Source organism: Pinus tabuliformis, chromosome 3_1, assembly GCF_031772625.1.
Source record: "Pinus tabuliformis cultivar Carrire ecotype Pingquan chromosome 3_1, CPIR1, whole genome shotgun sequence".
NCBI lineage: Eukaryota > Viridiplantae > Streptophyta > Pinopsida > Pinales > Pinaceae > Pinus > Pinus tabuliformis.
Window position 1 is genome coordinate 275,193,087 of NC_142301.1, and position 17,948 is coordinate 275,211,034.

The 17,948-nt window shown below is 39.2% G+C and overlaps 1 pseudogene; it reads right to left on the minus strand.

Moving 5' to 3' along the window:
• Nucleotides 1-2,302: 2,302 nt before the first annotated feature.
• On the minus strand, nucleotides 2,303-3,885 carry LOC149186860 (protein NUCLEAR FUSION DEFECTIVE 4-like; annotated as a pseudogene).
• Between the last annotated feature and the right edge of the window lie 14,063 nt (nucleotides 3,886-17,948).

Here is a 17,948-nt window from a genome sequence, read left to right on the forward strand (position 1 = left end):
CTTTTCCTCCTCGGATGGAAACGTTACGTATGTCAAGCACACTGGTGCTCCTTATGAGAGTCTGGGGGTAGGACTCTTTAAAGATCCTACTCTCATGGGTATCTTTCTGCTCCCACCTCCTCATATTTCCTCTTTTAACATGATTTTTGTCAAGTTTGATCCTTGGTTCATTCCCTCTCTGAATCTTGTTAACACATGGGGCGAGGTAATTTCGTTAAGTCCCACCGAAATTAATTACGTGGAAATTATTTCAGCTTCGCCTCCGGTGTCCTTTGATTATCTTGTTTCAAAAAACTCTCTTGATGCATATTCTCAATCCCTTGGCTTGGTGCTTTGGAGTCTTTTGATCCCTTAGCCAAGAGTTTTCTTTTTGACGAGAGTATCATGGAAGTAATGTCTCTAGAAGAAGTACCTTGGAACAATACTCATCATTGTTCCTTGTTCTTGCCTAGCTCGGCAGTCCTGTCTACTGGTCTCAAGGATTTCTCTTCTTGTTTCCCTTCCCTACCCCTTCAAACATCGATCATGACTCATAATGTTTGGTTGGAAGGGAACAAGGGTAATATTACCCAAAAGATGCCAATTGATATTTCTATCAAGCCTAGTGTTGTTGAAAATATCCATATTGGGGTAACTTGTTCTCTAGAAGAGATCAAGCTCTATACTTATCTATTCCAAGAGTTTCAGGATGTTTTTGCATGGTCATATGAAGAAATGCCCAACATTGACCCAAGTATGGTTGTGCATGAAATACCTACATATCCTCATGTGAAGCCCATTCACCAACGGCTCCGCCTAGTGCACCCTAGAAAAGCGATCGCCATTGTTATCACAAAATCACTACTGAGGGCTGCAACCAAGCAAGACTTCATGTAACTCTTTCAAACCTATCTTTAGATCAAAGCTTAGCCTCTTTGATCAGAGAGGGCTCTCTCACACACTCTTGATAAAAAACATTCACTACAAAAGATGACTAACTCTTTATTCATTCATGAAAGCAAAGCTGGTTGGAAACATGTCAAACTGGTTCTCATTGGGCTATGGAGTCACATATATTAAGTAAACAAGGAAAACATAGTGATCTCATGGAAGTCAAGGCTCTTTGCATTATATGTCAAATATACTTCACCAAAACATAGCTTGCCAAACACACAGGAAGTCAGAGCATAGGATTATGAATTCTGAGTGATTGTGTTACAACAAGACTATAAAAGAACATAAAGTATAAAACACCATCATTATATTTGAACATAACAATCCATCGAGAATCTTGAGTAGAGAACAACACTGTTTTACTATTACTGTCAAAAAAGTCTTACAATGGCCCAAAACAACTCTGTTTTTCTATCAAATGTCCAACCCCCTTTACATCCTAATTTCCTCTATTTATATGAATACATTCCTCCCTTTCTAGAGGGAGCTCGAAAGCCCTATTAACTACTCCTACATGCTACTAACTAATGCATTAATTACAAACATGCTGGGCTATAATTACATAAAGTCCTAATCAAACTAAAACACTAATTCTTTTCTCCTCGCAGGCTTGATGCTTTCTTGAATGCTGTGACAGCTGTCCTCCTTTAGTTAAGTTGAGATGGTTGAGCTTACAGATGCGATGAATGCTGACTTGGGATGCTTGAAAGCGCTGATGACTCATTTAATGACCAGAAGGTGTGCTCCTATTTATCGGTTTCTGTCTCCCAACATTCTCCTAAAATATAGCAGCCTGCTCCCAAATCTTTTAATAACCGCAAGTATGGAATGATGCCAGGTTTCTGATGTGCTGTAGGTGGTATTTGATAGACAGCTGTTCCTCTTCTTCAACTCCCGCTCACCTTGTCAAACTAGCTGCTCATAGTATCACACTAGCTGCCCTGCGCTTTAAATCATCACCTACAGCAGTTTCGTAGCGCGCTACGAAACTGCTGTGTGATTTAGAAAACACAGTCTTCTTCACTGGTTTCTGCTAACACTGTGCTTATGGCTGCATTAGTTTCTGCTAACACTGTGCTTATGGCTGCATTTTTTCCAACAGTGGCATCCAATGAAACTTGTAACACATTAAGAGGTCATTCCATCCCTCTTACTTTATCAACAACTTGAATTGCATGCTGAACTTGTGGTATTGCCAAACCTGTGAAATAGGCCGTTACCTCTGAACTGAATCTGCCCTTGATATGCTTTATACTCTGAGGTAGTTGCCTATTTAAGAGCAACAGCTAAGCCAGTTATGATATGATTGTGAGGACCACTTTGAAAACCAGGGAACACAGCTGCGTTAATCTTTTCCTCATAGTCATACTTAACCTCTTGCCCCTGCTTGTTGATTTCTTTGATTATCATGTTCCTTGGATGCTGTGTTTTCTGGCTCTTTAAACTTGGCATATATATCACCTTTGTAGAATTGCCTCGTTCTCAACCCAAGAATAAAAGAAATCATGGCTCCAAAGAGGGTCATGACTGTCATAATGATAAACGAAACCTGAAAACATTTATGCCCAGTGCAAGTAAACGCGCTCACAGACGAACAAGTCCCAAGAGCAGTACACTGCTTTCTTGTCTCTTGGTCATACATATGCCCCACAACTCTGACAGACAGAAGATAAGATCCCAACGGGCTCGCAACCGCTCCGAAATTATAAAGAGTTGCATAATACTTCAGGCCAAATATCTCTGAGATGACTGCATACATTACAGGCCACTGAGCTCCAAAACACAGTCCAATTATAATGGACGCTATGTACAGTGATCCCGGAAGAGCGAAGGCTATGAAAATATGTCCAATGCAAGCAATAAGCATAATTATGGTCAACATCAGCGGCCTCGGAAATTTATACCTCTGGAGAAGAATTTCTGATAAAAACCCAGAAACAACACGGCCTAGAAAATTCCATATGCTGATAAGAGCGCAACAAAGGTGGTTATATTCTGGTGAGTGTAACCAAGAGATTTTCCAATTAAAGCTTGAGGAATTGTGAAGTCGTCTCCTCTTTCGGGGCTTTTGAAGAATTTCACAATACGGGATACAACAGAAGCTCTCGCTCTAATTTCATCGCTATTGTTAGCAATATACTCTGTGCCGCTCATCGATTTTCCTTGATTGATCTCTGAGCAATGTTGGGGATCCTTCATTTCTTCATTTTCTTTTGTAAGCACAGTGATTTTGGCATGATCTACTTTGGTTGAGACTGAGGTCTCGGTGGAAATCTGTTGCAGCTTCTTTTTGTCGTTCTCTGCCTTAGCAATCACTACAAGAGGAAGCGAAAGGAAAACCACAATAACTGCAACAACAATTCTGTAGCCTGCATTAGGGAAATTCTTCCGCGTATTCTCCACTACGATGAGAACCATAAGAAACCCAGCTAATGCTAGAGCTATGTAGAGAAAGTGGTAGAATCGCTTCAGCTCATTTTTTTCCGTCGTCACTTTTGTAGGACGAACTATAAACATTACAATCAGAGAAACAGCACTAGGCAAGTAGCCAAGAAGAAGAATCACACCAGCTGCTCCACTGGCACTATTCCCATAAATTGCATAGTAAATCTGAGTGAAAATTGCTCCACTCAGACCAACAAAACCTTTCAGAATCCCCAACACAACTCCTCGGCTCTGCGGGAAATTCTTAACACATGTAACCAGAGATCCCGTGTTGGCAAATGTCTGAGAATTAGCTCCAATGGTCATATACAAATACATCTGCCATAACTTGGGCTTGGCAATTCGTTGGGTGACAGATAACCATACCAATGAATATCCAACCATATTCATGATCGCCCGGTGCAAAATCTCTGGATTATTATAAGCTTCTGTATAAGCAAGATTTTCTTGAACTGTGGCTTTTAAATGAGCGCCAGAAATTATAATGACAATCCTCCATTTGCGCATGAACGGAATGGTCTATAACACCCGGCAATTCCACAAACATAATCCACAATCCGGCGCGCTGTTGTAGAGGCCATGTGTCATATAGTTAACACGTATGTTATTACCTGTCCAGTAAGACCTTTATTTGCTCATTGCCATCTCTAACCAAGGCTTCACGTTTCCATTACCTTTTTTTAAGGTCGAATCAACGAACCATTTGATGATTAATGCATTTACATTACACCTTTGGAGGTTCATTCAATCGAAGAAAAAAAACAATTAATGACCAGATCAAGTATTCAAGGATGTCACTCCATTAGCAACAACCAAATCATTGATACTATTGCGTTCATACTATTCCAGTGATCTCATGTTGCAGACATTGCACTTGGACTCTTTCACACCATACATAAGACTACTCCATACACAACGTCCCACACATCGCCTTCCTTTTTTTAACTGTTCGCCCATTAGTCAATGCAAAGGACTAGTTCAGAGAATCACTTGGCCGTGGTTAATCGTTCATACCTGACAATAAACAATGATTAAACCTTCAAAGCATGACCCCAGATCAACGAACATTTGTTTATTCCCACATCCTGGTCCAGATCAACACGCGGGAGCATCTTCATCAATTTGATTACATGACCAGATCAATATAATAATTTCATTCCACAATTAGGACCCTTGGATTATCATTTTGCCCATGCAATCAACAAAATAAACAAGTCATCACTCAACAAACAATCTGCCACTACGTCGGATTGCATTCTTTCATACACAACAACACATTAATTCATCAGGCGCTCTCGACCTCCCTCATTCACCGGTACCATGATATGCTCCATTCAATGCATATAACAACCACAGGTCAACACAACGATTATACCAACAACCGACAGTAAACACAGAGTAACCAAATCGACCTCAATCCATCAACAACTCTCTGGTATTCAACTGACATTTAGGGGATCGACCACCTATTATGTAGAGCGATTTACATTACAGGCTACCCAAATTGCTATGCTTCTAACTTTTGTATTACATATTTAGCATATTGATTTAACCTTTTTGCTACAGGTGCACAAAGAAATCAATAGTCCACTTCAAATATCAGTTCGAGCCAATTAAAATCTTCGATGAAATTTTTGATAGTAAATGTAAATTTGCATCAATCCCCTCCACTGGCTTTGACTGATCTTCTGATTGCACTTCAATGTCACCAGAGTAACCAGGGGAGGGATTTTTCTTTGTAGGAGATAAATCACCCATGAGCCAGAATTCAGAGATAACTCCCTTAATGTACTTGATGCCAATCCCACAATAGCTGCATCATCATAGGGTGCCTCGTTGGACACACTGTCACTGCTCTCATCAACATTCCTGGAGGGAAACAAAACTCTATACAATAGGCATGCTAGGATTTGGACCTTCGCTGAAAACTCGAACCAATTCCCAATTTCGTAGCACGCTACGAAACCACGCAAACAGGTAGCGCTGCGAAACTGCTAAAAATAATTCAGGCGCTGCGAAAACACCCACTCTTTAAGCCAAGCTAAAAAATTTTTACTACAGCATTTTCAGTGATAACAGCCATTAAGAGTGAAGTTGAAAAAATTCTCAAAGTTGGATTCATTTATCCAATCCTTCTTATAGATTGGGTGTCAAATATAGTACCAGTGACAAAGAATTAAGGCACGATCCATGTTTGCATTGATTACCGAGATCTCAATCACACCTATCCAAATGATAACTACCCCACTCCCTTCATCGATCAAATCATTAATGAATGTGCTTGGAGTGAATTCTTTTCTTTCATGGACGGTTTTTCTGGCTACAACCAGATCAACGTTGCATTGGTTGATCAATGTAATACAACCTTTATCTATCCGTGGGGTACTTTTGTGTACAAAAATCTTCCCTTTGGCCTTAAAAATGCTGGGGCTACATTTCAGAGAGCGATGTTTTATGCATTCCATGACATCTGCAACATTGTTTAGACTTACTTGGATGACCTTCCCGCTCATTCTCTTAGGCGCCACCATCACCCTGATCATCTCCAGCAAACTTTTCTTCGTTGTCGACAATACAACATTCAACTCAATCCACATAAGTGTGTCTTCTGCGTCAAATCCGAACAACTCCTTGGCTTTATTGTGTCTAAGGCAGGAATTCACCTTGATCCTCTTAAAGTCAAGGCCATAGTTAATTTACCCCCTCCATCTTCATTGCATCAACTGCAAAGTCTGCAGGGAAAAGAAAATTTCCTTCATCGTTTCATACCAAACTATGCTGAGCTAGCTTCAGGGTTCACCTGGTTGCTCAAGAAAGGAATCCCATTTGTCTGGGATGAGGTCGCTCAAAATTCTTTCGATGACCTCAAAACTATCCTCATTAATGCTCCTTTACTGCATCCCCCAAACTATCATTGTGATTACTTCCTTTATCTAGCTATAGCCTCTAGTATGATTGCCATGGTGTTGGTATATGACGATGATGAAGACAATGAACATGTTATTTATTACCTCAGCCATAATCTCCTCGACAACGAGACATGTTATGCTCACGTTGACAAGTTGGCTTTAGTTGCTATACAGGCTTTTCAGTGCTTTTGGCATTACATTCTCTTATGCACTACCACCATGATTTCGAAATGCAACCCCATGACCTATATCCTGACTCGTCAGTTGTTGGGGGGAAAATATTCAAAGTGGATTGTTATCCTCCAAGAATTTGAATTGGTGTTTACTACTGCCAATCTAAGAAATCATTGGTTTTTGCGGAGTTAATTTTCTCCCTTCCTTCTACGTCCCTTCCTGCTGGTGCTGATGAAGAGCTCCCAGATGAGACTCTTTTCCTGATTAGCACCCTTTGACCCGTGGTATGGTGACATCATCATGTATCTATAAATGTCCGTGTTTCGGTATATGTTGACTAAGGATGATTGCTGATGCATTCGGCATCAATCCCAACCCTATCGTATTATTGGAGATACATTATACTGTGTCAATATCGATTGAGTTCTTCACCAATGTCTTACTCTCGAGGAGGCTGAGAGAGTTTTGAATGACTGCCATTCTACCACATGTGGTGTTCATATGTCTAGATATGTTACTGCTCAAAAAATCCTTAGCGCTGTTTATTTTTGGCCCTCCATCTTCATGGATTGCATCCTTGTCGTTCGCAAGTGTCATCAATGCCATATTTACCAACAAAATATGCATGCCCCACCCACTCCCTTACACCCCGTTATTACCATTGGTCCTTTTTCCAAATGGGGCATTGACTATATGACCTGTAACCCTCTTTTAGTCAGAAGCATGGGTATATTATCATTGTTGTGGACTATTTCACCAAATGGGCCAAAGCCATGCCTACATACTCCGCAAACAGTAAACGGTGGCTCAATTTCTATTCAATCACATTATTTCCAGGTTTGGAGTGCCTCAAGCCATTGTCACTGACCATGGCTCCCATTTTTGAGATTACATGATGGCTAAGCTGACCTCTACATTGGGATTGCGCCACGATGGCTCAACCTTGTACTACCCTTAGGCCAATGACGAAGTTGAAGCTGTGAAAAAAGTCTTGGTCACGATGCTTTAGCGCACCATTGGGATGCACAAATCAAATTGGCTTCTCATTTTGTTTTCAGCTCTATGGGTTTACCGAACCTCGACCAAGGATGCAACTGGATTCACACCATTCTAGCTAGTCTACAGTTTAGAAGCAACCTTACCGATTGAGTGCAAAATTCCATCCCTCAAGTTGGTTGTCGAACTTCTCCCTGAGACCTCACCCGAGGAAGAGCATCTCTTGTACCTAGAATGACTCGATGAGACTCGCTATCTTGCTTCTCTGGTGATCGAAGCACTTAAAAAGTAGGTCAAATCCCACTTTGATCATTCTATCTCTCCTCGAGCCTTTTTTGATGGAAATTTGATTCTTTTGTATGATCAGGCTAATGATAAGCTAAGGGCAGGCAAGTTTGAACCCATGTGGCAAGGGCCCTACATTGTTAAATGTGTATTACAGAAAGGGGCCTATGAGCTCATTGATTATGAGGGAAATCTCTTTGACAAGCCCCACAATGGACTTTATCTCAAGAAGTACTATGCTTAGATGGTACTTGATTCATGTTTAAGCCCTTTCTTGACTCGTAAAACTCAACTGAAAAGATCGTTGAGTATTTTCCCCTTTGACTCGTTAAAGAAAATAAAATGGGAGGTCTACTTTCAACTCTTTTCCGACCTTTTGAACACGATAAGATTGCCGAGCTCTTGTCATTTTGAACTCACTAAAGGATGCAAAACATCATTTACCCAATATACATTTACCCCTTTTTTGGGATGGGATAAACTATTTACGAAAAAGGTACTCCTTCACTGACATGGTCAAGAGGTTCTCTCAAGTATCATTTTCTACCTTTTTAGGCTCGAGAGACACAAATGTACGAAAAGGGACCATGTGGAGTTTTCTTTTCTGTGTCCTTTTCAAACTCTATAAACATGAAAATGATACCAAGTTAATCCTTTGTTAGACTCATTAAAACATTAAACGACATTGGGTTCGTCATCATGATGAGCATGAATTTCTTCTTCCTAAGGCTCATTAAACTTACTAGGTCATATTCATCCAAAGAATGAACTTATAGTGCAAGCATATGCTATCCCCTTCAAGCTTGTGATAAAAACTAATTTGGGTACCTGCCAGAAATGGTGGGGGAAAATTTGGAATTCAATAAGCCGTGTCAATGACTCACTCTTGAACATGACACTATTTGTTTTGTGTCGAGTTCGGATATCCTCCTTTCACCATTGACCTTCCTGGGTTGGGCCATTCATTTTTGTCTTCCATTTGATCTCTGCTATGTCATCATGACCACCGATCCTATGAATCCCAAAAGCTACCAAACTCTGGAATCATGTTGCTGATATGTTCAAGAGTCAGTCCCTCTGCAGTTATACTAACTCCTGATTCTCTGTATCATCTAAAATCATTTGCATCCCTTTGTCTCATTTTGATGATGTGGGATACATCATTGCCCTCCTTCAACACAGTCACTTCCTGTCGACTTCATCTCATTATCTAGCAAGCTATCCGAGAGACTCCCTTCTAGTACCTTAGAGCTTGCATGCCCTAATGGCAAGTTCTTGGCACTCGATGACAAGTTCACATCATTGGCTTTTGATCAGGTGATTTCACGGATGTTCGACATCAGTTCCTTTATTCATATTCCATGACCTGTGTTTCCAGTACCTTGAGAGCCATTGTCATTATTGGTGGTTTCTCTCACGCTTGTTAATGGTTCACATCATTGACCAGTAATCAAGCGACTTCTTGGCATGTTCGACTTCAACATGTTAATTCGCATGTTAAGATTTGTACTTTGATCAGGTCGTTTGGAGCACAAGATCCTGGGCTCAGATTACACAAGTGCAGGTTGCGAGGTGATGTGACATGATCATGTTGATATACATGTCTCTTCCAGATGGATGGTTGCGGCCATACCATGAGTTGTTATATGTGATCCTTCTCATTATTGGATGGCTTTGACCATACCTTGGTTTCATTATGACCCTTTCTGTTGGATGGTTGTGCCCATGCCTTGGATCCATTTACATGATCATTCTCTTGATGGCTATGTCCACACCATGATTTATGTATTATTACTCAAAGTTTTCAATGATGTATATGTATCTATTCTTGCTTGGAGGTTCTTCGACGATGGGCTCTGGTTCCCTGCATGCACTTTTAAAGCATTTCACTCCTCACTGTATTTCGGCCCTCATACTTAGGGGGCATATGTTAAACAAAATTTAAACACTGTCCTTGTACTCTCCTTCCATGATAATGGAGGACCTCTATAGTGTACCTGACATGCTTTCCTATCATGAAGAAGCTCCCATTGTATCCCTCTTCATGAGCAGAATAATTCCATTTTGCATAATTTCCAAAAACTCTTCTGTTTATCCCAGTTTACAAGACTGACACTAATGACCCATGTCCTCCTTATGCCAATATGCAAGGTTTACAATTGTCTCTAGCGTTGATCGGATCGAATGAGCCCTTTCTTAGTCATGCCAATCCTCTTTTGGAATTTTTTTTAAATATGGAGCCATAGCTTCCAGCTCTAGAAGCTTCATAACGGAAGTCTAGTAAATGGTTAGGCTAGATGGAGTTGAGGAGGTTAGTTTGGGCTTCTTTTCCCTATTAGGATGGAACTAATCCAAGAGATAAGGCCTTCTCCCATTAGAATAGGAACCATCTCCCATCCGTGCAAGCTATAAAACCCTCTCTTCTTCCCAAGCACAAGTTAGATTTTAGTCCTAATTAAGTTATGGCTGAAGTTTCGATTTTGGAGTAGTCAGCAAGATGCCCATAGTTTGTAACTTTATATTTTGTGTTTAAGGGAGGATTGTGAATTTGGTTTGGTGTGAGGACTAAAGGGAAGAGCCTTGAGACTACAATTGTTGAGGCTATCTATGAGATTCTAGCAGAAGTGTGGAAACTCGGATATGTCGGAGGAGAACAACAACATCAAAACATTGGCTGTAATCTCTTCTTGAACTAATATAGATGCAACTATCGATTGATTTCCTACATGAAATTTCATCCCACATATTTATGGCTTAATGTTTCTTGAGCTGTTAAGTAGGTTGAATACAATATTGTATTCTATTAATTTTGTTGTTTGCTTTTGTTTGCTTGTTTCAAGTGTTTGAACGAAGGAAACGAAAGATATATGGAGTGAGGAAGTAGGATCATCAAAAATTAGAATAGCATTCTAAGAGGTAGGCCCTCTTAATTGACTCTAGCTCATGGAAATCTTCCATAGATTTTCTATTTGTGACTAGACTCGCTCTCTCAGGCCAGAGGAATTGTTTGTGTCCGCACTTAGAATTTACCTGCATCACAACCTTGCTACAGGGGCACACAGTATTTAGTAGCAGGAGGATCAATGTCAATCATATACTGGGGAGTGAAGATTATTATTGACAGTAGAGAAGGAAGCTCACTAGCATAATCAATAACAACACAATTTTCCCAGTAGATAGTTGCAAACACAGTTGATTCAATTTATTTTGTTTGGATGTTTTTTGTTGCAGATTTTGTAGTAGCAACAACAATAGTGACAAGAGTTAAACGGAGAACGTTCCGAACGTACTAAATCAAATAGAGTTGAATTCCTTTCTCATTGAGAGAGAATGTTGAAAATAGAAACAAGAAATGTTAAAAATAACACCAACAAAATTCCTAATTTAATTTGTCCTTGAATTAAGTTGGGAATAAAATTGTAATTCCACATCTCATGACAACTTCTAATAGTTAGCTCAGTTAGTTGTACTTAGTTAGCTTAGTTAATTTGAGTTTACGGTCTACCTTGAGTCATGTAGAGTCTCTGCTACATATAGGAGCACCAGTTTAGTTTATTTTGAGTTGTAATTATTTAATTGAGTTCAAATTAAAATCAGTTAAACTAGTTCCAACTGATGGAGGAATTAGTGGGAGGTCCTATTGTCACTTACTACAAAATCTATTTTCAATTGTCCAAAGAGTAAATGAGTAGAGAAGTTTATAGTGATTTTCCAAGTAGAAGAAGGACTCAAAGCCTAAATTGTACCCTATCCCTTGAAAAGTTCTCTGAACAACCTTTCCAACGCTATGTGGAAGTACAACAATAGACTCCTGGAAACAAATATATGGTCTGCTAAAGTTCAAGGATTGAAGACCTAGGAAGGAATATCGAAGGTCTGATATATCAGAGATCGCATATTGGAGGTCCAAAGATATTGGTGATCACAACATTAGAGCATCAGCGATATCGACGATCACAAGATCAGAACATCAAGCATATCGATGCATCACATATCGAAGGTCCAGAGATATCAGCGATCGCATATCGGAGGTCCATAGATATTGGTAATCGTATATTGGAGCTCTAGAGATATCGGAGCATCACAACATCATATTCAGGCATATCGGTGATCAAATAATTAGAACTTCTGAACATGAGAAGCTTTTAAAAAGTTGTGATATGGGTGAACCATTGGTAGTGTTAAAAACCGTCGGGAACGCTGATAAAGGATTAAAAAGGATTTCATTGCAAAACCAAAGGTGGGCAGGCCCTTTTCTCTCTCCTATAACAAGACACGTGGTGGCATATGATTGGTCCTGATAGGCTAGAGTGGCATTTGATATCAGCATGATGTGGCAGTATGGAAGGACATGTGGCAGGAATCTTTGGCATTTTGAAGGTGCCTAAGGGGACAAATATGGATGACATGTGTCACCACTCATAAGGTGCCATGTGAAGTGATGACGTCATATCAGAGATCACATATTGAAGGTTAAGGACATTGGTAGTTTATAACAGTTTGCAAGTGGAAACATCTGATAAGGGGGCTCCGATATTGGGCTGGCGCACAGTCATTAAGACTTAAAGAACCAAGGGTGCTACGCACTTAACAAAGGAAAAATGGCCCTTGATAAGAGAAAAATTCCATAGCACCTTAAGGCTAAGTGGTGTTGGTGCACTAAGATGTCTTATTATAAGAAATATTATTACCTAACTTCATTATCAACCCAGGGCAAGTCTTTTTATTTCAAGAGTGTCAGCACTATATATGCAGTGAATTTAGAGGTCAATTTGTGTTGCAATCGTTGCAGTTGCTATTGTCTATTTCTCTAAATTCATAACACACTTTCAAAGCTACTTAATCTATTCTGCAAGCAACTGATTCAGAATGCAAATAGAAAGAATCACACTTGACAATCTAACTTGTATTGAAAGTAACTCATTTAACATGAAGGAAAGCTATAATAATTGAACAAAAAATAACCATATAAAAACCTCATGGAAAACAATCACTCTAGCATTGAGATCTATGATAGCATTACCTTAGAATGAAAAATAATCTGAAATTAACATAACCAATTCAATAAAGAGCATCACACATATATAATCACACAACGAACTCTAGAATCTTGACTGAACAACAATGAAAATCAGAATCATCAATCCTCATAGTAATCAAAATGATACTAACTTTGCAAACTAACAATAATAAATAGTGAAGAATAAACGTAAATAATTATAACGCAATTGAAGCAGTAGATTTTATATTGACTGGGCCCAAAGTCTCCAGAAGTCCCCGCTGTTCGATATTCATAATACAATTATGAAATAAATGCAGTCTTCTTCATTCAAATCAATAACAGAGTTAGAACATCACTGATATGAAAGTATTATATGTCCAAAAAGAATAGTTACAATCTACGAATTCCTAAACTAGTTGTTCAGTTCACGTGACAACTTTATATAACATTTGGAAAAGTAAATAAATAAAAGCGAATCCTCAAGATCAGGGGATCTTGAGGATTTCACAATACTCAATCTGATTTCATCATAAAATAGCATTGGTCTTCTTGGTCTTCCACTTTCTTCCATGCTCAGGATGTTGTCTCTTTTCCTTTACTAGCTATTGTTGTCCTGTCGATTGAACAACTATCGTCCAATCCGTGTCCCTGCATATAAAGATAGTGAAATTCAGTTTTCTATGCCCAGATTGATCTAATTTGTTACTAATCACTTTTATCTAGCTTCTGCTATTGTTTCCTCTACTTTTATCCATAAAATGAAGATAAACATGTGAATACAAATGCGTAATTAGGCTATTTACGAGGAGAAAATATACCTTTTCCTAGGCCCAACATACTTCCCTGCTTACCTTATTGCATGTCCTCATGGAATCATATTGTTAAGTTGTAGTTAAGTTAAGGAATAGGTTGGATATACTTCGTCCTACATCCTGAAACTATTTTTATTTCTAAGCATTGTGAAAGCCTGGTTCACTTGTTGATTTGTCAAGTTATAATCATTGTTGTACCCATCTGGGGGATACCATATAATTGGACTTCTATATCAGCACCCTATCCACTCAAGGCCCATGCTGAAGACCATGTTGTCATATTTATGTAAACGAGTGGAGGAAACTCTGAAATTTCTAAATCCAAATGGCTCTCTATTCCTAATAGTATTGATGGAGGCTTCCTATCTCTGTCTGGTTGCATATAAAGCTTCTTCTTTGATTTCCTTGAAGTACTCCTTCCCTACTTGTATAATGTCTGTGTGCAACAGTCCTGAGTCTTGACTAGCTCGTTCTTAAATTTCCTAATGACTACTTCGCTTACCAAGGGAATGTAGGTAGGTGTCTCCTATGTCTAGACCTCATCGTCCTATGTTTCCATTGGGTCAGTCTGAACAACAACCTTGGTCGCTTCTCAAATCATACAACAATCATCTTGGGTGTTTTCTCCAGTATCAGTTTGAATGGTAGCATCAACAATAGTGAAGTCTGTTTGGGTTTCCTGTGGGTAAACACAAAGATCTTATGTCTGCATTTCATTATCTTCTAAAAGACATGGATTTGTTTGGGTTTCTTTTGAATAAACCAACAGGGTCGCAATTTGGGTTTCAACATCTTCCCCAGGGAAATATTCAGTTTGGGTCCCTGTGGTCTCTAATTCTGCTTTCACTTTCTTAACCCTGACTTATTCCTTCAACCACTATCTTAGCTACTTAATTGTTTTCTTTTGCCTCCTATATGTCTTGAGAATTTTCCTGAGTCTATCCTTGTATGTTTTCTTTGTTGTAAGGCTTTTGAATGATGGTGGCATGACTATATTTACTTCAGGTCCATGTTCAGGTGGAATTGTGTCAACATTAGGATGGGCTTCTAATGGAACCGTGTCCCATGATGGATTTTCACCTTCCAAATCTCTATATCCATGAGCTTCCCTCTCAGGAGACCCCAATGTAATGGTGTCTCGTGAGCAATTATCGTTTTCAGGGTCTACTTCAAGGTGGTACTTGTCCTCTGGGGACTTCATAAAAATGGTGCTCCCTGGTTGATTTTCACCTTCTAGGGTTTCTTTTGTAAGGTTTTCCTTACCTAGGGGTTCCATTGGACCAGTTGCTTCTACTTGATTTCCTTCCACAATGGTTTCCTCTGCATGCATTTCTACTTCATGGGGCTCCTCCATAGGAGGAACTGGTTCCCTCTGTTCTTCCACATTATCAATGAATGGTAGGGTTTCATCATGACCAGGACTGACAGTAGGGGTACACTGTTTGGGGGCATAATTCTGCCCTTCAAAATTCCTGGATTTCTCCCTTACTTCACCAAATATCCCCATATTCTCCAACACTCGGGCAACTTCTTCCTCATAGTCTTGGTAAGAGACATCTTGTGGACTTGGAGGGGGTATGTGAGATGGCTCTACCTCATCTATTTGAATTGGGGTGTGCCACTATGACTTTACCCTTGTGAAGCATCTTCAATTTAGTGGGCCCAAGGACAAAGATGGTTCTTCCTTTTCTTTGTCCTTTTCGGACCTGTCACTCTTGGCCCTTGTTGTTCAATTGCTGTGTTTTTATAGGTGGGGCCAAAGTAGGATTCACAAGGTTATCCCAGGTTAGTTGTTGCTAGGCTAGTCCATGAATGATTATCAGTTTGAGCAGCCCATGATGGCTGATGACTGTATGTGGGTTCTTTGCCTTTCTACCCGATGGGAAACATCATGCAATACAGAATTTAAATAAAATGGCGGGTTAATTGTAATTTTCTATTTTAAAATGGCTAATAGTTTAAGTTGGTAAGGTTTTACCATGTCTTGTCATCCATCGCACGTGATGTACCTCTGAACAATGACTGCCAATTCTTGCCATGGCTGTCTCAAAGTTGCACCAATTCCTTGTATCGGTCCAGAAATATTGTGATGGCTTCCTGTAGAAGAACATGTTTGTGTGTCCATCTTGTTCCTTCTGTTGGAAGTCCAGTGACTTCAGCTATGATTGTTTCAGAGATTGTTATGTTCCTACCTCTCACCATGGTTTGGCCATTCTGCAAATTCTGCAAAAATTCAAGTGTCATACCCTCATGAAATCCTTGTAATTTGGTTAAATATTGTAGCTAGCCGGTTCACTCAAGAATCACATGAGCCTAGTCTGATACCCTAAGCACTATGGCTTCATTTCAAATGGCCTTTCCTCCTATGGATATTTCTTTTCTGTGGCTGGTTCACTTGCATGCACTTCTCTCACTCTTTCATAGTTTGGAACAACAACAGATAACTTTAAAGCTATTGACAGGAAAATGACATTGTTTTGAGAGTTAATATCATAGACAATTAAGTCATTTGTCTCGTCAGCAATATTTGGTGTAGGACTATAATAAATTAACATGCTATCCATAATGGTTTCCTTTTTTCATCCAATTAGAAATGGTTTGATAATTATTACACATACACAATCATCATGCAGTCCTTTAACCAGAAATTAGTTTAATAATCATCACAAAACTATCCATAAATTGTCACACATGTTGTTCATACACAAACCAGCCCCCTCCAATCAGAAAACGTTGTCCACGCCCGCCAAGCATAGGATGTAAAGGATAAAGCATCGGTAAATCATAAATGCAAGCAACCAATCAATAAAAGCAGCGCAATAAATGACAACGACAATCAAAGCAGTACACATCAAAAGATTTGAAATGCCTGTAAAATAAAACACAGATTTATACCATTATGTCAATTGATTTTTACCTTAGGTGGCAAAGTGGCAAACGCACAACTGGCGATACATATTAATGATTGGCAGTAAAGTGATTGGATGAATATGATGTAATGGATATAAGGTATAAGCTACCATGCATGTGGGCTTTTAGGAATGTTGTTCAAAAGCAAATTTTCTTTTAGAAATGAATCCATAGGTGGTAATAGAATAGAGAGCATTTTGTAGTGTCACATAGTACTTCAATACCACAAGCAGAGCCACTGCTACCAACATGCATCCATAGCCTTGACAGGGTTGCTTTTGAACCCTACAAATGAGCCAGAGTCCTCCTCTAATATTTAGATGATTCTCTCTTTTCATTTGCTATAAAGGGACCACTATGCTAGCATGGTAACCAGATAATCATAGTGTCATTCACCAGGATATAACAAAGTGATTAGGCTAGCTCATGGTAAGACCCCCTATCCTTTTGACTTTTTTAATTATCAAGGTCATTACCTTGGTGTGGTGGCCATAATGGAATGCCACATGTTACATCCTTATGATCATGGTAGGTTGGCTCATGATGAGACCCCCTATCCTCCTTAAAACAATATTTGTTGTATTTTCATATTTTTATATTTTCATATTTTGATGCTTTTATTCTAAAAAGAAGGAGGCTTATTTACTCCTTATGAGTCAGGGATGGCATAAGAACTAAAAAAAAAAATGCCAATGAAAGATATGATTCTACCCCCATATCATCATACCAAAGGGACTTATCCATTTGAAAGTGTAAAAGATAAACCAATATGGTATTAGAATAATAAATCATTTTAAGATATGTCCAAAGAGAAGATATTCAACCAGTCATTATAGAGATGTGCCATGTCAGTTTTTGAATAAAGATGACCATCAAAAGGTTTCATAGGTCGTAATGGTATTAGTATTACTGTTTTTCTTTATCTTAGGCACATATCCAACCAGATGGTTTTTATTCAAAACATAAAAGAGAAATAAAATGGCAAAAAGAATGACCAATGATGGTTATACAGGAAAATGACCTCCTCATCAGCTCAGAGGATAAAGACCTGATTACTGAAGTACTGACCATGTTCACAGGCCCAGTTGTCAAGCTAACACTTCCTAAATGCTAGAAAACTATTTTATAAAACTTCCCAACAAGGCTAAGGGTGCGTTAGTGCCCAAAGTAACTATGTTTGTTGCCTCGAGAAGAGGGTTAGTGAACCCTAATTAGTTTCTATGGGTCAAGGGAATCAGTTGACTGAGAAAATATCCCTATATTCTTTCCTATGTCAGCTCATAAAAGTGGGGAAACATTAGAACTTGACCTGTTTGGGGGAATTACTAATTCCTAATGGAGTATGCAAATGGGAAAGAGAACAAAGGCATGGAAACACCACTTCTTTTACCTAATGGAACTCATAAAGGACTTGGAAACCCTAACCTCACATGCTATATATGCAAGGCTAGGGCCATTGTGAAAGGGGTCGAACCATTTCAA